The sequence below is a fragment of the Podarcis filfolensis genome, assembly GCF_964270895.1.
Source record: "Podarcis filfolensis genome assembly, chromosome: 15".
Classification (NCBI taxonomy): Eukaryota; Metazoa; Chordata; class Lepidosauria; order Squamata; family Lacertidae; genus Podarcis; species Podarcis filfolensis.
The window spans coordinates 33432810-33446550 of NC_139618.1; the positions used below are offsets into that span (position 1 = coordinate 33432810).

General features: G+C 43.3%; 1 protein-coding gene and 1 long non-coding RNA gene across 5 annotated transcripts in view; one reads left to right on the forward strand and one right to left on the reverse strand.

Annotated features, from left to right (window-relative positions):
* The window catches only part of LOC310750783, a 287025-nt gene extending 285740 nt beyond the window's left edge, over positions 1-1285 (reverse strand). The window contains exon 1 of the long non-coding RNA XR_014542269.1: positions 1060-1285. This is a non-coding gene — a long non-coding RNA (uncharacterized lncRNA). The remainder of the gene's footprint in view (positions 1-1059) is intronic.
* PKNOX2 (PBX/knotted 1 homeobox 2) overlaps positions 1-13741 on the forward strand; it is a 432656-nt gene that overhangs the window by 30227 nt on the left and 388688 nt on the right. The window contains exon 1 of one of the 4 annotated variants that reach the window (XM_083588798.1): positions 1839-2017. The exons of the other annotated variants lie outside the window; for them this stretch is intronic. The gene's annotated coding sequence lies outside the window, so the exon portion shown is untranslated. Of the gene's footprint in view, positions 1-1838; positions 2018-13741 lie in introns of those variants that run through there. 4 annotated transcript variants of the gene reach the window in all.

Consider the following 13741-nt stretch of genomic DNA (forward strand, 5'->3'; position numbering starts at 1 on the left):
GATGGTTTTTGTTTTGGTTCGCATTCTGTTGTGGGAAGTGAGAATTAGGTAGGTTCATCTTTAAATGAGACCTTAACCCAGTTTATCCCCTTCCCCTGTCAGGAGAAGATTCATGTGTTTGGTACTGCTGCACTGGAGTGCAGAAGAAGTTGAGTCTGGGTTCTTTCTGCATGGCAGCTGTAAACCATACCATAGTGTAATGGTCTACAACAGGGGTGGCTAACACCCTCCAGACTTTGTTGGACTGCAGTTTCCATCAGCTCCAAGAAGCATAGCCCGTGTTCAAGAATGATGGGAGTTGTAGTCCCACAATATCTGGAGGGCCACAGATCCTACGCCCCTAGTCAATAAGATCTTCAATACTGCCATGTTTCAAGAGCAGTGTAACCTGAATGTGAACATCAGTGCATGGTCTGGAAAAAGTACAGGCAGGTTATTTTGCTTCCTTCTCCACTATTGGCAAACTTGATCTCAAGATCGGTCGGCTGTTTCCGTTGGCAGCTGCCATCGAGATGTGTATGTGTAATAGCTTTCTCCATGGTCAGCTCCCAACTCTGGAATGATATCTTTGGTACAGCTGCACTGGAGTGCAGAAGAAGCTTGGGAGCTTCTTGTGTGGCATAGTTCTACTATGGAACAGGCAACTGGTTAGCAACTGTGAAAATCCGATGCTGGACCAGACGGGCCATTGGCCGGATCCAGTAGGCTCTTCTTATGTTCTTCTCTCCCCCTAGAGATATTTCTGTTGGCCTCATTGTTGGCCTTCAGACATCGAAGACGTTTTTGGTTATCTAGGTTTTTGTAGTTTGATAACAGGATGATGTTGACTTCTCAGCAGCAGTGTTTAGAAGAGTGTTTTAAGGAGCTGTTAAAATTCCCTTTTAATGTTGTGTTTTATATTATGGTTTGTGATATGTTTATATGTATGTTATAAATATAACTATATTTATACTATATTTATATAACTATGTTATAAATATAACTATATTATATATAGCTATCCTAAATGAAATAAGTAAAATAATACTCATACTTGGCAGCCCAAGAGAGAGAGAGAACTGTATTTTTCTCTCTATAAGACGCACCAGACCACAAGACGCACCTAATTTTTGGAGGAGGAAAACAAGAAAAAAAAATATTCTGAATCTCAGAAGCCAGAACAGCAAGAGGGATCGCTGCGCAGTGAAAGCAGCAATCCCTCTTGCTGTTCTGGCTTCTGTGATAGCTGCGCAGCCTGCATTCGCTCCATAAGACGCACACACATTTCCCCTTACTTTTTAGGAGAGAAAAACTGAGTCTTATAGAGCAAAAAATACGGTACTTCTTTTTTGTCAACAGGGTTGTAGCCAATGTTTGTCCTATTCAGAGTAGAACCATTAGCACTAATGCATCTAAGCTACTCATGCTTACGCATTCCAGTGGGTCTACTCTGAGTATATCTAACATTGGTACAACCCTTAATTTAATTTATGGAGCTCACTGCTACAATACTCAATACTCAAACCAATCTGCCCCTTCCCCCTGCAGACAGTCAGCTGGACAGAGAGTTAATCCTTTCTGTTACACTTTGTACATATTCTCTAAAGTTTTCTGAAATCTGACATGTATGGCGGAAATACCATACAATCCAGATTAGAGTCCATGTCCTCAGGAGCTAGAAAACGCAAGAGGGTCCTTGAATGTTGCAGATCTGGGGCTAAAGGGTTATTGTGTGTGATTTCCAGGTAGGCATTAAAAAAAACAGCCTTCAGAATTTAAGTAGCTATTACACAATTGAGCCCTCTAATTCTATTCCCTTCTGCTTTCATTGTGTTTTGTCCACTTTAACCACAGATGTTATAAGCGACGTGCACTGCCTATTGCATTCCTGCTGCTGCATAATGCGCTCCTAATACAGCATTATGAATAGTTTGCTGATGATGGCAACTTTTCTGTACAAGAAAATCAGACCGCAGGATGAGAGCTCAGATTGAATTATTCTGCTCCAGGACATGAAAGACTGTGATTATATAGCCAGGTTGGTCCTTTCCCCCCTGTAGAACGTTGACCCCCTGCTGATCCCTGACGTTTTCTATTTTTATACTCACTCGGGAGATCATCCTTTTCAACACTTGATGACTAGAGCTTGTTGTCATGGAGCAGGAGAATCCGTTTAATGCGTGGCTCTCTTGGGCTGAGCAGAACACTTCCAAGAATGCCATTCAGCCATTTCATGTTTTCCGCTCTTTTCATTTGTGTCTCTTATTTTTGAGCGAGGTGGGAAACCAGTCACTTGTACAGCAAATGTTAATTTAGGGTTTGGGAGCATGTGACCCTTCACTTGTTTCTGGACACACAACTCCTCTCAACTCTGGCCATTGGCTGTGCTGTCTGGGGAGCTGATGGGAGTTGGAGTCATATTGAGGGCCACAGGTCCCCCATCCCTGTGACAAACCACAATTTGCCAGATTGAGATTGTTAGGCCCTATCTGCAGTATACATGTAAAGCAGTATCATACCACTTTAATTGGCCATGGCATTTTGCAAAGTATTCTGGGGACGGTAGTTTCTTAAGGGTCCTTAGAGTTGTTAAAGGTAAAGGTAAAGGGACCCCTGACCATTAGGTCGAGTCACAGACGACTCTGGGGTTGCGGCGCTCATCTCGCTTTATTGGCTGAGGGAGCCGGCGTACTCACTTCTCTCTCTGTGTGTGTATGCATGTATGTATGTATGTATGTATGTATGTGTTTGTGCGCGCACACATTGCCAAAGAGCAATGCAACATACCACAATACCCATTTTGTGAGGACGAGCATGTAGGCTCCCTTGAACTTAGTGGTGCTTATGTTTGCCTGCATGGATTCAACTTGTAAAGCACATAGAAGATCTTGATTCAGCTAAAACGCAACCTTTACTTTTCTTGCAAAGAAGTATTTTCTGTTTAACTGGAAGCATGAAGTTGGAGCCCCATTAAAGGGAAAGACAGCTGCGATGTCATCCACTTGGTTATTTTCTGTGTATTCAGAACTCCTCTGTACTAACCTGCCACAAGGAAATGTGAAAGCCTCAATGCTGCCTAACCTGGCACTCTGGCAGGAAATGTTTGGAGCTGTGTTCCCCTGCACAGCCACTCTATGCGCAGTCATGTACAATTCATGTGCAGATAGGCATGATAGTATTTGCAAAAGTACTCATTGTGCAAATTAATACTTTCCCTGCAGCTGTAAATTGCCATGCCACGTTCCCCATCCAGATTGAGAAAGGAATATTTAACCCTTTGCTCCCATCCAGAATGTGCCCCTTATTATCTAACTTGCTACTTGCAAGGGAAACTGCTATTGTAGACAACAAATGGGAGTGACCTTCTCACAGGAAACAGCAGTTAGGAGGGAAATCTGGTTTGGGACCCCAGCAGGGGCAAAGGGCCTCCCTCTCCCCCAGATTGTTTTTTTGGGGGGTGGGTTGTCCTGTGACCTCTGTTTAAATAAAACGACCAACTATTGGTCCTCAGAGTTTCTCATTTTTCAAATCTTAAATTCTATCTTTCATATTTTGCAGCAATTCATGATTTTATTCTATTTCTTTTAACAAACCCTCATGAAAAGGCATCAGCCTACTAGTATGAACTTCTGCTAACAGATACATGCTTAGACAGTGGTACTTCGGGTTACAGACGCTTCAGGTTACAGACTCCGCTAACCCAGAAATAGTATCTCGGGTTAAGAACTTTGCTTCAGGATGAGAACAGAAATCGCGCGGTGGCAGTGGGAGGCCCCATTAGCTAAAGTAGTACCTCAGGTTAAGAACAGTTTCAGGTTAAGAACGGACGTCCAGAACAAATTAAGTTCTTAACCCGAGGTACCACCGTATGCAGTTTTTACTAAAATGTGCACATTTTTGCAAGCAATTTCCCAATATATAACACATTTTTGCATGTTATTTCCACCATCTTCACTTTCATGCAAATTTCCCCCTAATGTATGTCACTTCATAAACGCTGGGTGGAGATCTGCATTGCAAAATATGAACCAGTGCAAATTTCAGAGGATAGTTGCCTTGGTTCACATATTGTTTCGAAAAGTACATATTTGTATAAATTTGGCTTTAAATGCATCCTGAATTGAATTTCCCCACCGTCCCTCATGGCGGGGCCTAATGACTTTTGCATGGCTGGAAGGTAATCTACTCTACAGAGGTTAGAGCAGGGGTAGGGAACCTAAGGCCCATGGGCCACAAGTGGCCCACAGGGGTGGTTTAACCGGCCCATGAGCTGCCCCCAAACCAAGCCGCCCGCTCAGCAAGTCCCTGCGCGTTGCGCTAAACTGGCAAAGCATGGCGTGGGGACTTACTGTGGCGATCACACAGGGTCCCTGGAAGTTTCACCGTCTATTGATCCCTGTGCCACCACTTTATTTCTCACTGCCACCACCCAGGCCCTACCTGGTACAATACTGAGTCCAGTCAGGGTTAAATTGGAACATAAACTTCTGTTTATTTATTGCAGTTTAACAAGCGTGTGGTTTCATAAACGGTATCGGTCCATTACAATCATGGGCTGCCTATCCAGACCTATAACTTCTGCTACCTGCTCTCACTCACTAAACCACCTCTCAGATATTTCCTTGTCTTCCCAGTCCCTAACTGTTCCTGACTCAGCTTATTTTGCTACACTAACTTAACCTACCCACAGACTCTATCCCAATTCACTCCCACTCCAACCAACCACCCAACTCCCAACTCCCAACGAACTCTCTCCTCCGCCCCTCCCAGAGCTGGTTTTATAGTCCCTCTGTCCAGCACTCTCATATGTTAACATCACACTCACTTCCGTGGTGCTGGAAATCGCATTTGCGCATGCTCAGATGCAGAAAATTGAGTCTGCGCAGACACAAGACACCGGAAGGCATGTCTGCTCAGGCACAGACGCTGAAAATTGCGGCTGCGCACGCTCACAACCAGGCCCACGGAGGCATCTCTGCTGGAATGAACCAGTCCAGGTGAGGGAAACCTTGCTGACCCCTGGGTTAGAGGCTCATCCATTGCTATTCCCACGTTTTACATTTGGTCCTGCCCATCATTGCTATGTGGGGCTCTGGAAGCCTGCGCATGGGGAAGTGGCCCTTGAGCTGAAAAAGGTTTCCCACTCCAGTTTTTGGCCATGGGACCGCTTGTGTATATGACCTCTGTGAGTGAATGCCAATGGCACTGTAATGTGCAAATGGAGTAAAAGCCCGAATTGAATCCTCAACCAGTCTGTGCTTTGCAGGCTTCTGGATTTGATTTTAGAGCGAACAGGCCAGCAGGGAAGCAATTCATATACCTAAGACATTCCTGCATTATGTTTCTATGGATATTACTTGCAGCAATAATACCTTAATTGGACAATGTACTGTAAATTGGCTCTGAGTCTGTGGGATGTCTTGGGCTATTGTCTCTCCTAGATAATCTGTTTTAAAGCTTAAAAGATTTAAGCTAAATAGATTGATTCCAAATATGTATCTTTATTTCAGGCTGGTATTAGGACTAGTTGAAGCATCGTAAACAACCCCCTTTGTGCTCAAGATTTGATGAAGGAAAGGTTTTGCTAGAGCAAAGTCGGCTTCTAATCATTTGATAGATTATTTGGCCACGGGGGGAAATCTAGCCAACATGAAGCACACTAAAGTCCCGCAGACTTCAGCAGGGAACGATTGTGTGTGCTTCTGTTTCCCCAGTGAAGTCAATGGGAAACTGAAGGTCTTAACTCTGAGTGGGCTGTGGCCCTGCTTGTTTTAAGATGTACAGACAGTGGTCTTTTAAAACGCTACAAGCCAGGAGATGTAGCTGGTTCACGGGGCCACCTTTATGGCCTGTAAAATGTCTGTACCTTTTTTCAAGCTTGGGTGCCTGTGAGATACTGCTAGCCCTTCTTGTCTTTCCAGAGATTACACCAAACATGCACACAACTGTGCGGCTACTGAACCAACTAAGGAACGGCACAGCAGCTAAATGTGATTTGGCTAAAACAGAATACAAACTGAAAAAATTAAAATTAGGGTCTTAAAAGGCAGTTGTTTTCCTCTCTCCTTTAATGCATGCTTCCTGCTCCTGTCTTACTTTCTAGACAGAAATTCAGTAGGTTAAGCTTTTTCTCATATGCAAAAGCAGTTATGTCACCATGATTGTCCTCTTGCTAACTGCGTGATCTGCAGTGCCCCTGCCTACAGACTCTCCAAGTGCCCTTATTTTCCAGGGACGCCCCTGATTTAGAGAAGCCGTCCCGGTTTCTGATTCGATCCTGGAATGTCCTGTTTTTCCTTAGGACACCCCTATTTTCTTTGGAGAAATGTTGGAGGGTATGATAGGATATCCCTATTTTCACTGGAGGGAATGGCGTTATCCGACCCGAGAGCCATCTGAATGAAGGCAATCCTGTATAGGGAAGGTTTTTTTAAAAAATGTTTAATGTTTTATTATGTTGGAAGCTGCCCAGAGAGGCTAGGGCAGGTTTCCTCATCCTCGGCCCTCCATATGTTTTTGGCCTACAACTCCCATGATTCCTAGCTAGCAGGACCAGATGGTGGGAAATGTAGTCTCGAAACATCTGGAGGGCCGAGGTTGAGGATGCCTGGGCTAGGGCAACTCAGTAAGATGTGTGGAGTATAAATAGCAAAATTATTATTATGAAACGGGACGCCCCTATTTTCATCGGATAAATGTTGGAAGGTATGCACCTGTGGCAGCCATTTTGTGACTGACGCCCCCAGCACTCCCTCAAACAGCTAAATGTGCCTCTAGTTCATGCAGGTTGGCAACCCCTGTAGCTGCATGCATCATAGATCCTGTCATGATTTGGGGGCTGCCCTGGATGACCTCCACAGCCCCCAGAACCCTGACATTCTGTGAGAGAGGAGGAGCTTTGAATCAAAGACTCCTGCAGATACACCATTGCATGCAGTGTGAGATTTGAAGTCACTGTGACAGTGTGCCCTCTCTGTCTCTTGAACACAGTTTATTGTTCTGACAGTGATATCACAATACGGTGGTACCTTGGTTCTCAAACTTAATCCATTCCGGAAGTCCGTTCCAAAACCAAAGCGTTCCAAAACCAAGGCACGCTTTCCCATAGAAAGTAATGCAAAACGGATTAATCTGTTCCAGACTTTTAAAAGCAACCCCTAAAACAGCTGTTTAACATGAATTTTACTATCTAATGAGACCACTGATTCACAAAATGAAAGCAATAAACAATGTACTGTACAGTGGTACCTCAGGATGCAAACGGGATGTGTTCTGGAGCCCCATTTGTATCCTGAAGTAAACGTAAGATGCGAATGTGCGGGTCGCGTTTCGCCGCTTCCGCGCATGCGTGTGACGTCATTTTGAGTGTCTGCACATGCACGAGTAGCGAAACCCAGAAATAACGCGCTCCGTTACTTCTGGGTCTCCGCGGAGCGCAACCCAAAAATACTCATCCCGAAGCTACTTCAACCCGAGGTATGACTGTACTATAAAATAAATAAAACAGTAATGTAGATGATAAAAATTAAAATTAATTTTTTTTTTACCTGAACTGATGATAGTCATTGTTTGGATGGGGGACTTTTATCCATTTCTGCAGTCACACAATCAATCAATCAATCAATCAATCAATCAGTAGCTGAACTGGGTTCCATGCAGTCGCAAAACAAATTAACCGAAAAAGCCTCAAAATCAAAAACACAAAATAAACAGCAAAAACAAAAGCTTCCAGAACTTAATCTGTTCTGGATGTCCGTTTGACTTCCGAAATGTTCGAAAACCAAGGCGCAGCTTCTGATTGGTGCAGGCGCCCCAGAAACAATAGCCGACCGCTGCACCGGATCTTCGGCTTCCGAAAAACGTTCGAAAACCAGAACACTTACTTCCAGGTTTTCGGCATTTGAGTACCAAGGCCTTTGAGAACCAAGATACCACTGTAGAGTCTCTTGCTGGTAATATTGGCCTCTAAGAACCCCAAATGCCCATCTTATGGCCACCAGATTTATTAAAACATGGAGGGGGAGGTAGCTCTAAAGGGAAATCTCTCTCTCCTTGAAACCTCTCTTAACGACAGCTGGTCTGCTGAGAAGTTTATTTTATTGTAATTTACTGTCAGCAGTTGGCGAAAAGGTACAGAAGCATGCATATGTGGTGGATGGATATTTTCTTGGAATGCAGAAATTGGGGAAATCCAATGTGCGGAAAGGCCATGGCAAATAATACTAGATTTTTTAAATAAAAAATGTTTTTTAGTACAGGAGGCACTGTAATGAAATACAACTTCAGTGGATTAGGCAAGTGCCACCAGTAATTTTATACATGTAGCTTTCAACTTTAATAAGGTGTTGCAAAACCTATGAAAACACAAGTAAGTAAAAACACATTTCCCCCCTCAGCCAGCCAGCCTCTGTTCTCTCTGTTTCTCTCTGTTACAATGTGGTGCTTTGTATTGTAAAGAGAGTGGAGTGGGAGCAGGAGTTGTTAAATCCAATTTGAAAAACTGGTAATTGTCCAATCTCTCCCCCCCCAATAATATATTTATATCACCAATGTATGAAAAGTCCTGTATTGCTTTAGACCACTCTTGACAAATAAGCCGGTTTGTGTTTTGTCGTGGATGCAATCAGCTTCGAGAGAATCCGTCTCCAAAATAGGTTGGGGTTTTTTTCCTGGCCATTAAAATCACATCAAGCGAATTCAGGAAACTGGCCCATAATTATTTCCTGTTAAAGTATTAACATGGGAGGTGGCTGCAGAATTTAGAATTTGAGGATTGAGAAAATGATTTAGAGCTTAAGTCTTTCTACCCACTGTCAGGAAAATTGGTGAGTTGTTTGGGGAGAGGGATGGAATTAGGAATTTCTTTTTTTATTCTAGCATCGCACTTGTGTGCAACAGCAGGTCTGAAATGATATTTGATGCTGTCTTGTTCTCGTGGGCAGATCTCCCTTCCCCAGCTTTGCTTCTTGAGAATTCTTTTTAACTAGAGAAATTGTGGGAAGAAGGCTGCTGATGTTCTGCTTATGGACTTCCCATAGTCATCTAGTTGGTCACTGTGAGAACAGATTGTTGGACTTGATGGACCTTTGGTCTAATACAACAGGGCTCTTATGAGACATCAGGGGTTGAAGCTCTGGCCATTTACACACAAGGCACATGCTGACCCATGATTCTTCTCCATATACATGGAGTATACCAGACCCTCCAAGTGTCCCTATTTTTCAGGGACAGTCCTGGATTTAAAGAAGCCGTCCTGGTTTCTGATTTGATCCCGGAATGTCCCACATTTCCTTAGTGTGTCCCTTTTTTCCTCAGAGAATTGTTGGTTATGCAACCCCTGAGCCAAGGAGATAAGTATACAACCTTTAGAAGACACCTGAAGGCAGCCCTGTGTAGGGAAGTCCTTTTTTTTTTTATTAAGTTCAATGTTTTATTATGTTTTTATATATGTTGAAAACTGCCCAGAATGGCTGGGGCAACCCAATCAGATGGGCAGTGTATAAATAATAAAATTGTTGTTGTTGTTGAATAGGACATCCCTATTTTCATCAGAGAAATGTTGGCGGGTATGGTACACACAAAGCAAAAAAAGCTATTTGTGAGGCCACCACATGTGACAATTTGCCTTCTGTTTCCTCAACAGTATTTAGAATAGTATTTTTGGCGGGGACGTGGGTGGCGCTGTAGTCTAAACCACTGAGCCTAGGACTTGCCGATCAGAAGGTCGGTGGTTTGAATCCCTGCGACGGGATGAGCTCCCGTTGCTAGGTCCCACCTCCTGCCAACCTAGCAGTTCAAAAGCACACCAGTGCAAGAAGATAAATAGGTACCGCTCTGGAGGGAAGGTAAACAGCGTTTCCGTGTGCTGCTCTGGTTCGCCAAAAGCAGCTTGGTCATGCTGGTCACATGACCTGGAAGCTGTCTGTGGACAAACGCCAGCTCCCTCGGCCTATAGAGCAAGATGAGCACCGCAACCCCAGAGTCGTCTGCGACTGGTCCTAATGGTCAGAGGTCCCTTTACCTTTTACCTTTATAAGGTCTGGCACTGAAAAGAGCCTGTGTGGACACAATGCCGAGAAATGCTGATTCCTGGTAAACTAGTCCCCTGTCCCCTGTGGTGGAGCTGTGGTCTACATGAAACAAAAGGGGTGTAGTCTCACACCCATCACAGCTTGGACCAGGATACCTGAAATACAATCTCACCCTTTGTATACTCAACCCATCTCTGTGCTCTGAAAACGAGGGCTTCCTGCAGATACCGTCTGATCAGGAAGTCCCTTTCCTCCCAGGGGCAGGCATCAGGTCTATAATGCCCCTATCTTGTGGAATTCCCTCCCCTTGAACATTTTTGTTGTTTAGTCGTTTAGTCGTGTCCGACTCTTCGTGACCCCATGGACCAGAGCACGCCAGGCACTCCTGTCTTCCACTGCCTCCCGCAGTTTGGTCAAACTCATGCTGGTAGCTTCGAGAACACTGTCCAACCATCTCGTCCTCTGTCATCCCCTTCTCCTTTGCCCTCAGTCTTTCCCAACATCAGGGTCTTTTCCAGGGAGTCTTCTCTTCTCATGAGGCAGCCAAAGTATTGGAGCCTCAACTTCAGGATCTGTCCTTCCAGTGAGCACTTAGGGCTGATTTCCTTAAGAATGGATAGGTTTGATCTTCTTGCAGTCCATGGGACTCTCAAGAGTCTCCTCCAGCACCATAATTCAAAAGTATCAATTCTTCGGCGACCAGCCTTCTTTATGGTCCAGCTCTCACTTCCATACATCACTACTGGGAAAACCATAACTTTAACTATTCCCTCCCCTTGAACATCATACTTGTGCTATCTCTGCTGCCTTTTTGTGTCACCCATTGAAGACCTTCCTTTTCCAATGATCTTTTTTTTAAGTCAAGGTCTTTCCTAGTCTCCATCTGTATTGGAATTGTTTTTCCGATGTATTTATTTTATTATCCTTTGTCGTTTGCCCACCCACCCTTCCTGGGCTCCTTTGGGAGGAAGGGTGGGATAGAAATGTAATAATAATGATAATCACATGTGACAATTTGCCTGCTATGTGGCGGAGCTTTCTATTTGTTCTGTATAACGAGGCCCCTGCAAAGTGTGATGTGTGATACCTTGGCATGCTCCTAAATGGAAAGTGAGCTAGAATGTCCCTGTACGGCAGGCCACGGTCTCCTTAAGCTTCTGAGAAATAGTATTAGGAACCACCCAGCAAGCCAGAAGTCATTCCTTCTCTCTCCTGCCAGAATTCATTTCTTCTCTCCTTATTTTGGAGATAATTTCCTTAATCCCTCTCAAAAATTATATTTCATTTCCACTGTGCCATTTATGAGAACCTTGCATTGTAATAATCAGTGGCGTGTGATCCCATGTCCGCAGTTTGTTGGGAGATTAGTTTCCTTTCCCCTTTTCTTTTTAAAGATATATTACTTTTAGGTTTGTTGCAAGGCACTTTATAGCTTTATAAAGCCCTTAAAATGTTTTTAAACACTACTCCAAGCTTACAGGGCTAGTTTTAGAAATGCAATTACAAGCTTCCTTATCCCCAAGCAAATTCCCACTGTGATGGTGTATGTAAACTGTTTTAGACATTTTAATGCTCCAAAGCAATAAATCTGAAAAAAGGGGAAAGCAAGCACCTCGGTTTGTATAAATGAAAAAAATCGTGTCCTAATTTATGCGGCATATAAAACTCTGTGAAGTTGCTTTGTATCTTTTTGTGGAGAAGTTTATATATATATATATATATATATATATTAATTGTTTCAAGCTGTTAATTTGTTTCCCCACTTGGATGTTGCTTTCTGGTTAACAGGGACTGTGCAGAAATTGTTGCTGGGAGGAGAGGATTATTGTTTATCATTTGCATAGTTCCAAGTTGGAAAGGAGGAGAATTTTGCTCAGTGTATGTTTCAGAGTGAACAGACCCCATCTGCAGTTCCCAGGCTTACATGCAGATCGGGACACGGTTACCCATCAGACTGCACCCTTCTCCAAATTGTGCAACACATACAGAAATGAGTATTTTGTGGGAACATGAGTACAAAATGAATTCAAATGCAACTTTTTGTGCAGCATTATTATTATTAAAACAGAAACACAATAAACAGTCCAAAATGGAAGAAGCGAGGGGCAGAAGGGAGGGGGCAAAGATCAAAATGTGTCCCTATTTTCATCTGAGGAATGTTGGAGGTTATGGCATCACTGCCTGCGACCATAGAGGCAGAACACGGCCATCACAGCTTGTAGGATCTCTCCGTGCTTCTGAGATTAAGGCCTCAGCTACACCATACCTTTAAAGCAGTATTGTGCCATTTTAAACGATTATGGCTTCCCCCAAAGAATCCTGAGGAATCTAGTTTTTTAAAAAGTTTTTAAAAATATTTTTTCATTATTACAATTTCCAACACCACACCACAACATGCACATTGAATTCAACAATTCCCTCATTCATATCTCACTTTATAATAAAACAATCATTTACGACTTCCCTTCTTCACCTTCCCTGGTTCCTTTGATTTTCCCATCATTCCTGCATATTCTTATATATCAATATAAGTTCTCCTTTCCCTTTATTGTTCCTTTAGTTTATATTATACTGCTGAATTTACCTTAATCCTGCTAACATTTTCACATTTTTACAATTTTTTCCAAATACTCCACAAAGTTTTTCCATTCATCTTTTTATATTTGATCCTCTTGTTGTTGTTTTTAAAAATATCTCGTTATATATCATTTACCATTACACTTTAACTATTGTGCATGCCCACCACATATGGAAGAATGTTCCTTCTGCTTCTTCACATTTCCAAAATACATCAGATTCCAATTTGTACATCTTAGGGAAATCTAGTTTGTTACAGGTGCTGAAAGTTATTAGAAAGTCCCTAATCCCCTCACAAAGCTGCAATTCCCAGAGTGGCTTAACAAGCAATCCCTCTTCACAGGGAACTCCTTGACCTCCCCATGTATGCTTCTTATTTTTCCTATCCAGCCCTGCCTAGGTCCATTTCTCATCCATTTCACAAGAATTGTACATCTCTTGGGTAAGGCTGCCATACGTTTGGATTGCCTCTGACATTACCGGGATTTCAAAGGCGGAATTGACATCCGGGGAAGGCAAAAGACAAGTCAATTGAAAAATTGTGGCTCAACAATTTTGGGGTCTTTTTTATTGCAACCCTACTCTTGGGATCGTTTTCCATTCTGGCCTGTGTTTGTCACACGTGGCATTGTTTCTGTTCCACTGCAGTTCGTCTTCCGCCAGAAATGGCATTATCCATCTTGCAGTCTGCTGTGACGTAACTTATGCATTTTATTATATGAATTACATAAATTACACTGTCACTGCATTATTCCACCCTATTCGTTTCAGTGGAAAGGAAGCGCAATGCCACGTGGGATGGGGTGGAGGAGATAATGGTTTGCCAACTTAATGCAACAATAACGGAAATAGCGCTTGCATTTGCTGGATTGAATGCACATACGTTGGCCATTTCTACTCCTGTTTCTGCTTTTCTCATAATTCTCCAACATCCCTACTTGAGATATAGCCCTGTCCCCTCCAGTTTTACTGTGCCATTCATCTAGATCAGGGAACAGTTTCCCACATAAGGGCCATATTTCCCTGTAAGCAACCTTCTGAGGGCCATGTGTCAATGGTGGGTGTGGCAAAAGTGGATCCCACACCCCATTTTCCACCCAGGCAAACCAGAGGTATTATCATAGGTCAAGGATCCATTCCAACCAGGTAAAAGC